Source organism: Nicotiana tomentosiformis, chromosome 8 (genome assembly GCF_000390325.3).
Source record: "Nicotiana tomentosiformis chromosome 8, ASM39032v3, whole genome shotgun sequence".
Taxonomy (NCBI): Eukaryota; Viridiplantae; Streptophyta; class Magnoliopsida; order Solanales; family Solanaceae; genus Nicotiana; species Nicotiana tomentosiformis.
In genome coordinates, this window is record NC_090819.1 from 37,292,827 (window position 1) to 37,308,936 (window position 16,110).

Sequence of the window (16,110 nt, forward strand, 5' to 3'; positions counted from 1 at the left end):
CGAACACCCTTAAGCATGCGACTAAGATATAAGCATGAATAATATCTGCTGAATTACGAGAATAACATGCATGAGGAAAATATGTCCAAAAGACATATATACATATACGTGCGGAATATAGTGGGCAAGCCGGCAAGGCTGCTATAGACAACTATATACCCAAAACTGAAAGCCCACAAGGCCACATACTATCATACTATACAAAACTGTCTACAGACCTCTAATAGAAATATAACTGTACAAAGACGGGACTGAGCCACGTCATACCCATATATGTATACAAGCATATCGTACCAAAATCAAAAGCAACTCCGGATCAAGTGGAGCACGCCAACTCTCGCTGATCAAGGATCCTAAGAAGGGGGACCGTCAGCTTGCCTACCTTCACCTGCGGGCATGAAACGCAAGCCACGGGAAATAGGGCGTCAGTACGAATAATGTACTGAGTATGTAAGGCATGAAAATCGGTACATGAAATACATAGATGAAACATGGAGTAAAGAAATCCATCTGTAAGTCTGAATAACTTTGTGAATTCTGAAACATTTATAATGTCATGCACGTGCATATAAATATCGTGGCATGCATAGGTATAGGTGTACATAACATCATCAAGCCTCTGAGGACATCCCATAATATCGTCTCGGCCACTGTGGGCATCATTATCAACATATACTAACTGATCAGGTGGTGGTGCGTATATAACGTTGTAACCTTTTTCCCATATCTCATATACATATAAGTACACATATATACATATATATATATATATATATATATATATATATATATATATATATATATACGCGTATATAACGCCATCTGGTCATGGGTCAATGTACATGTATAAATGAATGAAGTGCATAAAAATATGTTACTAAGCTCAATATACCTTTCAGATAAACTTTATCAACTACGTATTTTTCTGGGACCCATGAACAGAAGATGTGATAATAAGATACATGGGAATTCAAGAACATAGGCACCTCTAATACTCCTATGAATAGAGTCATTTATGGAAGTTGTGCATTTGCTCGTTTCGTTTATATCATATGGATCATGCCAAAAGAAAGGAGGGCTTAGCCTTAACATACCTGGAATAGGGAAAAATCCGTATCATATTCTTGGTCGAATTATCGTTGAAGCAGAAATGTCACGTTCTAATTAAGGAGGATGATTCCTCTGTATAGTTAGCATCACCAAAACTTTTGTAGAAAATTAAGTAGAAGAGTACTACTCCCTTTTACAGTGTAGCTTACAAAAAGATAAAATGCAATGATTTGATTATCTAGGTTTGGACAATCCTATGGTGTGGATTCTAATTGTAGTGTTCTTTAATTATCAAGTACTGGCTAACGTTTTTGATTGTAAGAATGTCTAATATTTTGTTTGTAGGAATGGCTAATGTTTTGATTGTAGGAAGTGCTAACGTTCTTGTTATGAAGTGTTGTATCCAAAATACTTTTACAAGACTTGTTATTCAAAAAGTAAGAATGAAAAGTCTTCTAGTTATTAATTAGGTGCCACCTAATCCAAAAATGAGTAAGTCATTCTTTTAATATGTGGCTTGCTGCCCACGTTTTTCTTTTTTTGGGGGGGGGGAGGGAATCTCATCTTATAAATTTTATTAATTAATTAGGTAATGTCCCGTTAACCGATAATTTACCAATTACCCATATAATTAGAAATTATCTCAAACTACTTAAAATACTACTCATTTTTAATATACTTTACACATCATACTATCGTGGTCATATGGTATCCTGTATGGTTCTAGTTCATAAATATCGGGTATTAGAGCTCGGACCGTATTTTATCCCAAATCGACAACCTTCAACGAAACTCATCTTTTTTAATTTGTGTATCCTATATCCTTCATGGCACTTACTTATTGCTTGTTATAAATAGCATAAATACGTTAACCTCAAGATAATCTTATCCCCGAGTCTACGTCGATTAACTGAAGATGAAACTTTAACGCACGAAACGCAAGATGTAACATCATTCCCCCCTTAGAAACATTCGTCCTCGAATGTTTAACTCCCCGGGATCTATATAACTTTGGCAGAGTCACCTTTGTAACAACACTACTACCAACGCTTCCTGTAGAAACTCTATAATTCAACGCCACATAGGACCACAATCATCAATAATGACAATGGCCTCACACGACCAATGACAATAACTAACACAAGAATCCATACACGTACCTTAAGGTTGTGATGTCTCAGTCGGACCCTTCTCTGGAGGAGGAAATAAGTAGGGATATCTAGACTTCATGTCTTCCTCGGCCTCCCAAGTCATTTATTCCACATTGTTGTTTCTCCAAAGTACTTTCTCCGAAGCTACGTCTTTAGTTCTCAATCTCCGAACCTGTCTGTCTAATATAGCAATGGGAGTTTCTTCATATGATAGCTGCTCTGTGACCTGAACGTCATCAACTGACACAACTCTGGAAGGATCTCTGATGCATTTACGGAGCATGGACACATGAAAGACTGGATGTATAGACTCCAAGTCCGAAGGCAAGTCTAACTTATATGCTACCTAGCCTACCTTGTGTATGATCCTATATGGTCTATTGTACCGAGGGCTAAGTTTTCCCCTTTTTCCGAATCTCATAACGCCTTTATCGGTGATACCTTTAGGAATACCCAATCATCAACCTGAAATTCCAAGTCTCGCCGTCGATTTTCCGCATAAGACTTCTGACGGCTTTGAGCTGCTAATAGCCTTTCCTGTATAAGCTTAATTTTCTTGATTGCCTGTTGTACCAATTCTGGTCCTACTAACATAGTTTCCCCAACATCGAACAACCCTATATGCGACCTATACTTCCGTCCGTAAAGAGCTCCGTATGGAGCCATCTGAATACTTGAATGGTAGCTATTATTATATGCAAACTCAATAAGCGGCAGATGATCATCCCAGCTACCCTTGAAGTCTATCACACAAGCTCGTAACATATCCTCAAGTGTCTGAATAGTACGCTCAGCTTGTCCGTCTGTCTGGGGATGAAATATTATACTAAGACTTACCTGAGTCCCTAATCCTTTTTGGAAGGACCTCCAGTAGTTAGCTGTAAATTGAGCTCCTCGATCCGAGATAATAGGGACAGGGACACCATGTAGTCGTACTATCTCCTTAATATAAAACCTTGCATAATCCTCTGCGGAATATGTAGTCCTAACGGGCAGAAAATTGACTTTGTAAGCCTATCAACAATCACCCATATCGAATCGAACTTACGCTGGGTACGAGGTAAGCCTACGATGAAATCCATATTGATTACTTCCCATTTCCAAGTCGGAATCTCCATAGCCTGCAATACTCCACCGGGTTTTTTATGCTCAATCTTAACCTGCTGATAGTTAGGACACTGAGCAACAAACTCCGCTATATCCTTTTTCATTCCGTCCCACCAATATACTTCCCTGATATCATGATATATCTTTGTTTCTCCTGGATGGATAGAATAACGAGAATAGTGAGTTTCTCCCATAACCTGCTGACGCAGCCCTGCAACATTAGGGACACATAATCGTCCTCGATATCTGAGGACCCCATCTTTTGTAATCTCAAATGGTGTCTTCTCCTTATGAGGGGTGGTATCCCTATAATGAACTAACATAGGATCCTCGTACTGGCGTTCCTTTACTTCAGTTACTAGAGAGGATGTTGTCGTATCCTGAATAGTAATTCCAATATCACCTAAGTCCAGTAATCGAACTCCAAGGCTAGCTAGCTGATGAATCTCATGGGCTATTCCCCTCTTTTCTGGTTGTAAATATGACAGGCTACCCATAGATCTACGGTTGAGGGCATCGGCTACCACGTTCGCCTTCCCCGGATGGTATAAAATATCAACGTCATAATCTTTAAGTAGCTCCAACCACCTCCTTTAACGTAAATTCAATTCCTTTTACTTGAAGATATAATGGAGGCTCTTATGATCCGTATAGATATCAACATGAATACCATACAAGTAGTGCCTCCACATCTTTAGTGCATGAATCACTGGGGCTAACTCTAAATCGTGGGTCGGGTAATTCTTCTCGTGCTTTCTTAGTTGTCTAGAAGCATAAGCTACAACCTTACCATGCTACATTAGTACACAACCCAACCCAATTCCCGAGGCGTCACAATAGATAACATAACCATCGGTCCCTTCTGGGACCGTTAGAACCGGTGCAGAAGTCAATCTGTCCTTCAATGGCTGGAAACCCCGTTCGCAAGCATCAGTCCATTGAAACTTTGCTCCCTTCTGAGTCAACTTTGTCAAAGGTGCTGAAAGGGAAGAAAATACCTCTACAAATCTCCTGTAATAACCTGCCAAACCAAGAAAGCTACGAACCCGCGTCGATGTCGTGGGTCTAGGCCAAGTCTTTACTGCCTCAATTTTTTCTGTGTATCAACCTGGATACCTTCACTCGAAATGATATGACCAAGGAAAGCTACAAAGTTCAACCAGAATTCACATTTAGAGCACAGTACGCAAATGATCTGCATGCTCAGCCTCTGAATGAGAATACACCAATATATCGTCGATAAATGCAATTACGAACAGATCTAAAAAGGGCCTGAACACAGGGTTCATCAAATACATGAATACTGCTGGGGCGATGGTCAAACCGAACGACATGACACGAAACGCAAAGTGCCCGTATCTGGTCCTGAATGTTGTCTTTGGAATATCTTCCTCCTTAACCCTTACCTAATGGTACCCGGACCTCAAGTCTATCTTTGAAAAACACTTGGCACCTTGCAACTGATCAAATAAATCATCAATCCTCGGGAGCAGGTACTTATTCTTGATCGTCACCTTATTCGACTGTCTATAATCAATACACATCCGTAAGGAACCATCTTTCTTCCAAACAAATAACACAGGTGCTCCCCACGGTGATGTACTAGGTCTAATAAAGCCTTTTTCAAGCAAGTCCTTTAGTTGTTCCTTCAACTCCTTCAGTCCATTGAAACTTTGCTCCCTTCTGAGTCAACTTTGTCAAAGGTGCTGAAAGGGAAGAAAATACCTCTACAAATCTCCTGTAATAACCTGCCAAACCAAGAAAGCTACAAACCCGCGTCGATGTCGTGGGTCTAGGCCAAGTCTTTACTGCCTCAATTTTTTCTGTGTATCAACCTGGATACCTTCACTCGAAATGATATGCCCAAGGAAAGCTACAAAGTTCAACCAGAATTCACATTTAGAGCACAGTACGCAAATGATCTGCATGCTCAGCCTCTGAATGAGAATACACCAATATATCGTCGATAAATACAATTACGAACAGATCTAAAAAGGGCCTGAACACAGGGTTCATCAAATACATGAATACTGCTGGGGCGATGGTCAAACCGAACGACATGACACGAAACGCAAAGTGCCCGTATCTGGTCCTGAATGTTGTCTTTGGAATATCTTCCTCCTTAACCCTTACCTAATGGTACCCGGACCTCAAGTCTATCTTTGAAAAACACTTGGCACCTTGCAACTGATCAAATAAATCATCAATCCTCGGGAGCAGGTACTTATTCTTGATCGTCACCTTATTCGACTATCTATAATCAATACACATCCGTAAGGAACCATCTTTCTTCCAAACAAATAACACAGGTGCTCCCCACGGTGATGTACTAGGTCTAATAAAGCCTTTTTCAAGCAAGTCCTTTAGTTGTTCCTTCAACTCCTTCAGCTCTACGAAGGCCATTCTATAGGAAAGAATAGATATTGGGTGAGTATCTGGTAGTAGTTCAATAGCAAACTCAATTTCTCGCTCTGGCGGAAGACCCCGAAGTTTATCAGGAAAAACATCGGGAAACTAATTAACCACAGGGATGGACTGAATGGTTGGTGACTCTACTTCCACATCCTGAACCCGAACTAAGTAATAAATATATCCCTTTCTGATCATCTTCCTTGCCTTAAGATAGGAAATAAATCTACCTCTCGGCGACACTGTATCACCTTTCTACTCCAAAACAGGCTCCCCTGGAAATTGAAATCGGACTATCTTTGATCTACAATCAACGTTGGCATGACAAGAAGCCAACTAATCCATACCCATTATAACATCAAATTCTACCATATCTAACTCGATTAGGTCCGCTATGGTAGATCAACTATGAACCACTATTATACAACCCTTATATACTCGCTTAGCTACCACAAAGTCCCCAACAAGTGTAGATACCTCAAAAGGTTTAACCAATTCAGGTTTTATTCCAAACTTACTAGCAACCAATGGAGTAACATATGATAAGGTGGAACCTAGGTCAATCAGTGCATATACATCATATGAGAAGACTGATAATATACATGTAACAATATCAGGTGATGACTCCTGATCCTGTCGTCCTGCCAACGCATAAATGCGGTTCTGAGGACCGCTCGAGCTAGATGGTCCGCCTCTGCCTTTACCACGACTCATTGGTGCTTGTGAACCTTGCCCAGGGGGGCGTACTGATAATGATGAACCAGCTACAGATCCCGCTGGCTGAGCTATGCTTGCATCACCTCTCGTCGGACAATCCCTCATAACGTGGAATGGATAACCACAAGTATAACAAACACCCAACCCCATACGACACTGCCCGGCATGCTGCTTACCACACTGAGCACATCGTGGCAAGGGCGGCCTCATCTGAATTGACTCACCCCTATAATGAGAACCTGATGCCCTGAAATTCTGACCAGACCCTGAATATGTGGAACGATCAAATTTCTTACCGCCAAACTGAATGGGTGCGCTAGCCGATAGCTGGGCTGGATACCTCAGGTACTGTTGCCTCTGACTACCTTGAAACTCACTAGAAGGACCCGAAGACCTCGCTCTCTTATTTTGGGCCTTATCATGCTCACAATCCATCCTCTGCTTCTGCCTATGCTCCTCTACACCCTAGGTGTATGCCTGAATACGAGAAATATCCATGTCTGCTGAAGTGAGACCGACGTAAATCGTTAAGCAAGTGCGGCTCTAATCCCATCACGAACTGGTGAACCCGATCCTCCATCTTAGATACAATAGTGGGAGCATACCTAGCCAAAGAATCAAACTGAAGACTGTATTCTCGAACACTCATGTTACCCTGCCGAAGGGTCAATAACCTATCAACTCTGGTCCGTCTAAGCTTTGGTGGTAGATAATGACGAAGAAAAGCTTATGTAAACTCCTGCCATACTGCTGGAGGGGCATCCTCATCTCTGGACAATTCCCAAGACTCGTACCAATTAACTGCAACATCTTGGAGTCTATAGGAAGCTAGCTTAACTGACTCAGTCGCAGTGGCCTTCATTACCCTCAGCGTCCTCTGCATTCTATCAATAAATACCTGAGGGTCCTCGTTTGGATCTGCCCCCGTGAATACCTGAGGGTCTAAATTAATGAAACCACGAACCCTTGCACTGGCGGACCTATTTGCATGACCAATACCTACTTCCTGACGCCGAGCCTGTGTGGCTACTAATCGAGTTAATAACTGAATAGCATCCCTCATCTCCTGACCCGGTGCATCCGACTGAGGGGCTGAACGTACAGGGGTGGGCGCTGGAGCTTGTGCCCCTCGGAGCTCTCCCGGAGAGAGCGAGGTATGTGAAGTCTGAGATGGAACCTCACCATGAGACTCTCCCCGAGCCCTAGTCACTCATGGCGCTCGACTAGTAATCTCACCAGCCACGGACTTTCCCTTCCGGGCGGCTGTAGTCTTTGGAGGCATCGCTGAAAATATAACATATCATTAGGAACATGAATTCTTATATCGCACGATCTAAGATGAAAAGAGAGGATAACATCCTATATGTCCTGTAGCCTCCTGTCTATAAGTGTGGTGCACAACACACCCATAAACAAGACTCTACTAGACACGGTCTGTAGACAATCCTAGGACAGAACTGCTCTGGTACCACTTCTGTCACGACCCAAACCGATGGGCCGCGACAAGTGCCTGAGTCCTACCTGTCGAACACCCTTAAGTATGCGACTAAGATATAAACATGAATAATATCTGCTGAATTACGAGAATAACATGCGTGAGGAAAACCTGTCCAAAAGACATATATACATATACGTGCGGAATACAAAGGGCAAGCCGGCAAGGCTGCTATAGACAACTATATAACCAAAACTGAAAGCCGACTAGACCACATACTATCCAACTATACATAACTGTCTACAGACCTCGAATAGAAATACAACTGTACAAAGACGGGACTGAGCCACATCATACCCATATATGTATACAAGCATATCGTACCAAAATCAAAAGCAGCTCCGGATCAAGTGGAGCACGCCAACTCTCGCTTATCAAGGATCCTAAGAAGGGGGACCGTCAGCTTGCCTACCTGCACCTGCGGGCATGAAACGCAGGCCCCAGGAAATAGGGCATCAGTACAAATAATGTACTGAGTATGTAAGGCATGAAAATCAGTACATGAAAGACATAGATGAAACATGGAGTAAAGCAATCCATCTGTAAGTCTAAATAACTTTGTGAATTCTGAAACATTTATAATGTCATGCACGTGCATATAAATATCGTGGCATGCATAGGTATAGGTGTACATAACATCATCAAGCCTCCGAGGACATCCCATCATATCGTCTCGGCCACTGTGGGCAACATCATCAACATATACCAATTGATCAGGTGGTGGTGCATATATAACGCTGTAACCTTTTCCCATATCCTATATACATATAAGTACATATATATATATATATACACGCGTATATAACTCCATCTGTTTATGGGTCAATATACATGTATAAATGAATGAAGTGCATAAAAATATGTTACTAAGCTCAATATACCTTTCGGATAAACTTTATCAACTATGTATTTTTCTGGGACCCATGAACAGAAGATGTGATAATAAGATACATGGGAATTCAAGAACATAGGCACCTCTAATACTTTTATGAATAGAGTCATTTGTGAAAGTTGTGCATTTGCTCGTTTCGTTTATATCGTATGGATCATTTAGCCTTAACAAACTTGGAGTATGGAAAAATCTGTATGATATTCTTGGTCGAATTCTCGTTGAAGCAGAAATATCACGTTATAATTAAGGAGGATGACTCCTTTGTACAGTTAGCGTCACCAAAGCTTTTGAAAATTAAGTAGAAGAGTACTACTCCCTTTTACAGTGTAGCTTACAAAAAGATAAAATGCAATGATTTGATTATCTAGGTTTGGACAATCCTGTGGTGTGGATTCTGATTGTAGTGTTCTTTAATTATCAAGTACTGGCTAACGTTTTTGATTGTAAGAATGTCTAATGTTTTGTTTGTAGGAATGGCTAATGTTTTGATTGTAGGAAGTGCTAATGTTCTTGTTATGAAGTGTTGTATCCAAAATACCTTTACAAGACTTGTTATTCAAAAAGTGAGAATGAAGTGTCTTCTAGTTGTTAATTAGGTGCCGCCTAATCCAAAAATGAGTAAGAGTCATTCTTTTAATATGTGGCTTGCAGCCACGTTTTTTTTTTGGGGAGGGGAGGGGGGTTAATCTTATCTTATGAATTTTATTAATTAACTAGGTAATGTCCCGTTAACCGATAATTAACCAATTACCCACATAATTAGAAATTATCTCAAACTACTTAAAATACTAGTCATTTTTAATATACTTTACACATCATACTATGGTGGTCATATGGTACCTTGTATGGTACTAGTCCATAAATATCGGGTATTATAGCTCGGACCGTATTTTATCCCAAATCGACAACCTTCAACGAAACTCATCTTCTTTAATTCGTGTATCCTATATCCTTCATGGCACTTACTTATCGCTTGTTATAAATAGCATAAATACGTTAACCTCAAGATAATATTATCCCCGAGTCTACATCGATTAACTGAAGACGAAACTTTAACGCACGAAATGCGAGATGTAACACATCGCATAAGGCTAAACGATGCTTTTCTTTGCATGAGGGTAGCACTACCTCCGTCACATTGCATAAGGTTAAACACTGTCTTTCTTTGCATAGGGCTAATCATTGCCCTCATTACTTTGGTTAAGGCTAAGCACTGCCTCCATCATTGCATATGGCTAAACGCTGCCTTTCTCTACAAAGGGCTAAGCACTGCCCTCATCTCATACAAGGCTAAGCACTGCCCTCTCTCATTCTCGCATATGACTAAGCATCACTTGTTCCCTCTATCAAGCAATTATTATCAATGCATATATGCATTTCATGGGCTGAAACATTGCCACAATGTCCGAAGACATCATAGTCTGAAGGCAATCATCCTCAAAGCCCGAAAATACCATACCATGGCCTAAGGATCTCTAGAAACTACATATTATTTTTTAAAGGCGTCATAGTCCATAGGCACTATCCTCATGGCCCGAGGACATCATTCCATGGCCTGCGAATCCCTTATCATATGCTTCATAGCCCAAGACTTCATGGTCTAAGGACATCATCCTCATCGTCCGAAGGACGACTCTCATGGTCCAAAGGAAATTTGCATCATGTTTAAATTTTTGCAATAACTATATATATTCGCGTGCATCGTGTTTTAAGTTTTGCAGGTAATTCGGAAGGTAACCATTCCACACGTATTATTCTGTAAGCACTCAAATATTTGTCTTGTACATCCATAACGTTCAAATAAGCATTCATAGCCCTAGCTGAAATTATCCGTTACTTGTGATGCTATCCTATCCAAAAAAAAGGATCCTTCTTCGAAACGTATGACCTTTTTTATAATAACTCCACCGGCTCTGTTCACCGTTGGATCTAGAACTACACACGGCCTGATTTCCGTAACACCAGGTATATGTAGGAAACTCAAGAACCAGGGTTCAGCCCCCATTTTTTCCAAAATACCTCATCCTCGCTCATTCGGATAAATTGGTCATCATTTTCTTTACCCGACAACTGTTTTATCATTCTCGGGTAAAGAGAGGCAGCTATTGATACCCAATATTGCTCTCATATTTTATAAAGTATTCCATATATTTTAAAAATATCATTTTTCACTATTACCCAATTTATAAGGGTTATATAAGTATTTTCTATAATTTTTAAAGCTTTAAAAATAATTTTCTTGCATTTAAATATTTATTAATTATCCCTTCAAATTATTTCAGGATGATTGAATTATCCAAATTTATTATTTGTATCCACATGTATTTTATAATATTTTATTCTATTCTTACATAATTCTATTTGCCTCTGTCTACTATTTTACAATATTTTACAATACTAGCCTATATTCTCATATTAATTACATTTTAATTATACTATTTATGTCAAAATATCATCTTCATATTTTTTACCTCTAAATTATTGTTTTTAAGTATTTAATGTCTTAAATAATATTTTATTTATTTAATAGCCATTTTTATAGTTTATGTTAATAAATTTTGTGCATTTTAAATTATAACCCAATTTGGGGCTAATTTTCGGACTAATAAGGTCCAAATAAGCATGTCCATCCCAGTTGACCCCCAGAAACGCAAACCAAATGACCCTCTTTAAAAACCCGATCGCTAATCTAGATCGTTGATCTCTCAATATCAACGACCCACAATCACTCTACCTTCTCTCTGAAGAACCCTAGCCGCCTCCCCCTTCAATCCCTCCCCTAATCCCGTTGATAATGGGATTCCTCCATTATTTTCTTACCATATCTATGTTCCTCTGCTACTGGTCATGTGTTTGTGGTATTACCTAGGTACTTACCCAATTTTGGCAAGTAGCATCTCCTTGATCGGACTGGATCGACTTCAATCTTTGAGATTTGGACAGTATTTTGTCCATATACATGAAGAAGGGCCTGATTCCCCACAACAGTTGGTCGATTTCAAACATTAAGCCCTAAATAGGGTTTGGAATTCGATTTCTTTCCTTACCGATTACTTTACTGATTGTATGTATATTTTTCTTTCCTTGTTTATGTTTGCTTGACTTCTTTCCTTGTTTACTCGTTTGATTTAACTACGATAAAAAACCCTCCCCTAATTCCCCTAAACGGACATGAACTACTATTTTCTCTCTTTCTCACTCATTCTACACTATTCTAAGATTGAGCTCTTGGCTGGCTGAAAGCCAAGACCACCAGAATACTATTTGAACTTTTTCAGAGTGAGCACTGTTCGGGAACTTGTCACACTAAGAACTATGGGGTTTTCTGCTGTGTTCTCCTTGTTACTGATAAACAAGCTGCTTGCACTTAGTTTCTACCTTATTTGCTCATTAATTCTGCAAACTGGTGAGTACTCTTGCAATTTTATTCTTTCTTGCTTGTGTTCAACTTGTACACTCATGTCATTTAGGCCTCTTGTGAATCAACATGCTATTGCTTGCCTAATTTTGTGTTCATGAATTATTATGTAACCCTGTGCCTTTCCAGCATATGAACTTGTTTGAACTGTAAGCTTAGATGCACGCCCATTATATATGTTCAATTTGAATGATTTATGATTACCTTCAGCCTGCTCTGTTATTCTGATCACCTATTGTTTGTCAAGAGTCTTTTCTCATGCCTTGCTTTGGATTCATGTACTGAAATTCTTAGGTGATTATATCTTGCCCAGAACTTACTCAAGTGAACTTCTTTTGATGAATCCTTTATGTATGCTCTACTATTTTCCCTGCTTTATGCTTATATGAACATTATGTACTAATTACTGTCTCAATGTTTTAGCCAAAAATGTTGCTATATTGTTGAGAACTCTAATGTGGAGTGTGTTCAATCCTGCACTCATTAGTGTCTGCCTAAAACTTCTAATCGAACTTCAATATACTTAGCTTCAGAGTTGTTTTAATTTATTCCCATGTGTGGTTCGTTAACTTATGTGGTTAAGTGGTTAATCTGCAATTGCTGGATAAATGGGCCCTCCATTTGGGTGTGGTATGAGTTCGTGTGTAGCCCCGAGCTGTGCAATTGATACACTCTCCTGTTTGATGTGTGTTTGGATCTGGGTCTGCCACTTATGTGAAAAGTGAGCATGTTGAAGGCCCAGGCAGTATTGGATTATTTTTCTTTGGGTTGGCTCTGTTTATTAGGCCTGCAGTCTTTTAGTTTGTAATATTTGAACCTGTTTTTTTTTATTTTGGGCCTATAATAATTTGTAAAAAAATAATTGAGGAATTAGTGAAATGGGGGGGACGGGTATATTCTGTTCTTTGCATGAAAGGGTAGAAAATATGCCTTTAGGACTTTAATTTATTTATTTGCGTTATATGTTGATTTGCTTATCTGTTTACCTGAAAAGCATGACTTAAGGCTAATGAAGCGCAACGTTAGAAAGCATGCCTATAGGGATTAAAACAAGACTTGTTGACTGCCCATTGTCATACCTAGATTCCATGCCTATAGGACCTCAATGTGTTGTTGCTGCTACTATCCTTATCATGTTGCTACCTAGATAATATGCCTATAGGAATAAAATAAAACAAGTGTATGTTCTCAATTACTTTGCTGCCCGGATATTATTGTCTAGATACCATACCTATAGGATTTTGCTATACATTAAGAAATCATGTCTATATGATCAAAAATGAATAACTATATGCTTTCAATGATCTCAAAACCAAGTCAACTAGAGATCATGCCTATAGCGTTTTAATGAACCATGTATTAAAATCGGCAGCTTGGTCGAAACAATCTACATGGAAACACTGCTTGTAGAACTCTAATGTCAATCCCTGAATCGATCAATCACATAGAAATCATGCCTATAGGTCTTACGCCATTCATTACACTCCGACTTCAAATCCGTCCGTTTACAGCCGCTTACTTAGCAATTTAAGAATGTTGTTAGCATGAACCTATAATTGTTTGCATGCATTTGTGTCTATCTGAGGAGGCCAATTTGAGTCCTTAACTTTTAACTATGTGCAATCCTACTTTTTTTGATTGTGCGCCTAGTTTTATCATTTTGAGTGTCCTAAGTAAAGTATAGAACTACCAAAGTAGTAGGTCCAAAGCCTCCTAGACCATAGGCATGGGACGGGTAAAGCACGCATAGGACGCGGTTTAGAATTGAACTAAAACGCCTCTAGGTAAACAAATTTAAGATAGTAATTGGGTTGCAGGAGATGATAATCTGTGCCCAATGAATAATATTAGCAACCCTTACCTCTAAAGGAGTTGTGAAGTATTATTTATGTTGAGCACAGGGTGATCCTCTAGGCTAAAAAATTTAGGATCCCTCCCCCATAGTCATTTTTTGTACGCTTGTTTTAACATAGATTAAAATAGGCCATATCTTGTAATCTTCAAGATTGGATCAATCGATTATTAATGTATAACCCGCTTGCTTTCCTATGTATAATTCGTCTTCCATAACTTATATAATCACATAGGATAATTATAATCCAGTAATCGCAAAGAGCGTAAAATTAGGCTAGGACCCACAGTTATGGACCTCGAAGTGTGCCTAACTCCTTTTCTTTGAGGTAATTTGAGCCCTTACCCAATCTTTGGTGGCGTAGACTAATTAAACAGAGTTATTTGTAAATAAGTGCCCTAACGCACCTCAAAAATTTAGCTGGTGACGCTTCTCTTTTAATACTCTTTAAAAGAATTGACACATGTCGAAACCCGCTTTCGCGAGAAAACAGGACGCGACACCTGCACCGCACCACTTAACTATCTTTTTTCAAAAAATATTTTCTTTTGTGAATATATGATATTAAATTATGAAATTTATATAAAAAGAATTTCTTGCTAATTAGTCTTAATTTGATTTGACGAGACTCAGGTACGACGGTTCTCAGATGCAAAAATGGGAACATGCATTATTGATCCTTTCCGACCAAATCTAGTCTTCTTTAAGATGAAATGTAATTAAAGAGTGGTTAGTATGAAAGACGTCATAGACTTAGTAAATCTTACTCCTGCAGTTGCTGCAATATCAGTGACCAACCTAGGCCTTAGCAAAGAATCAGGGAACTTGTTGAAATAATGTAAATCCAAAATTGATTGTTTTTATTTTTTTTATTTGCGATACAATTTGTGAAGTTACATAATTTTATGTTGATATTACGGAAAAAAGTTTTTAAATTATTGGCAAAAGAACATGAAACTTTTTTCACATAATATAGAGAAGAAGAATACCGATAGCAAGCAAGACACCATAATGGGAGAAACCCTCATAGACCCGCACCCCGCCCCGCTCTACATCATTTTTTTTAAATTGTTTCAACACCCCCCCCCCCCCACCCGCATCATATAACTTTAAACCCTCCCCTCCCAGAATAGCCTTAAACCCGCACTGCCCCGCACCCGACCGTCCCCGTTTTCCATCCCTAGGCACAAGTACCCCTTAGTAGTACTCTCAGCACTCTCACGATGCCTTGAATTATATTCTCAGCACTCTTATGATGCCTAGCTAAATACCCATGAATCATCACAGACATAACCATACACACTCAGCATTATATGGGTGCGTTACATAAGTCTCTCACCAAGCATATCTCGTGTGTCTGCAACCACAGGTTAATACCTGACTCTGGAGGAGCGGACCTAGCCTAGGTGCTGATTGAATCTAAGTCAACAATCAAAATCACTCAGCCCAATTTGAGGGCCTGGCGCACACGTCACCTCACTGTCAATACCACTCATCCTAACATGGAGTCTAGTGCACGTGTCACCTCACCATCAATACCAATATGGCTCTATGGCCCAAGGATAGTCATCAATCCGTTCAAGTCTCCACATGCCAACATCTCACCGAAATATAATTTAATATACCACATGGAATATACCAACGTACCACAATTAAGCTCAAACTCATGTCACGCACAAGGAAACCAATAACATATGAGATAACATATAAAAAGTATACATAGACAGAGATATAACACGCATATATAATATTATTACTGAAAAGTATGACTACGACTAAGACAAATAGCACAATATCACAAGAATAGCCCTACCATGCCTCAACAAATAAGCAAATAGCCTAGACATGATTTCTAACATGGATAATAACTCACGTAGTAATACATATGGAGAAAACACGATATCAAAGAAGCATGATAGTAAAACAAGACATATAATAGCCTAAGATCTACCCGGATCACGAATAACTACGGTACACGCATATACCCTCGTCACCACGCATATACGTCACCCCCAACAT

The 16,110-nt window shown here is 39.4% G+C and overlaps 1 long non-coding RNA gene across 1 annotated transcript; it reads right to left on the reverse strand.

Moving 5' to 3' along the window:
• Positions 1-290: 290 nt before the first annotated feature.
• Positions 291-8,715, reverse strand: LOC138896638 (uncharacterized). Its single transcript, XR_011410012.1, has 2 exons — positions 8,254-8,715; positions 291-388 (listed from the first exon to the last, which is right to left on the reverse strand). It is a non-coding gene; the product is annotated as an uncharacterized lncRNA (long non-coding RNA).
• Positions 8,716-16,110: the final 7,395 nt, after the last annotated feature.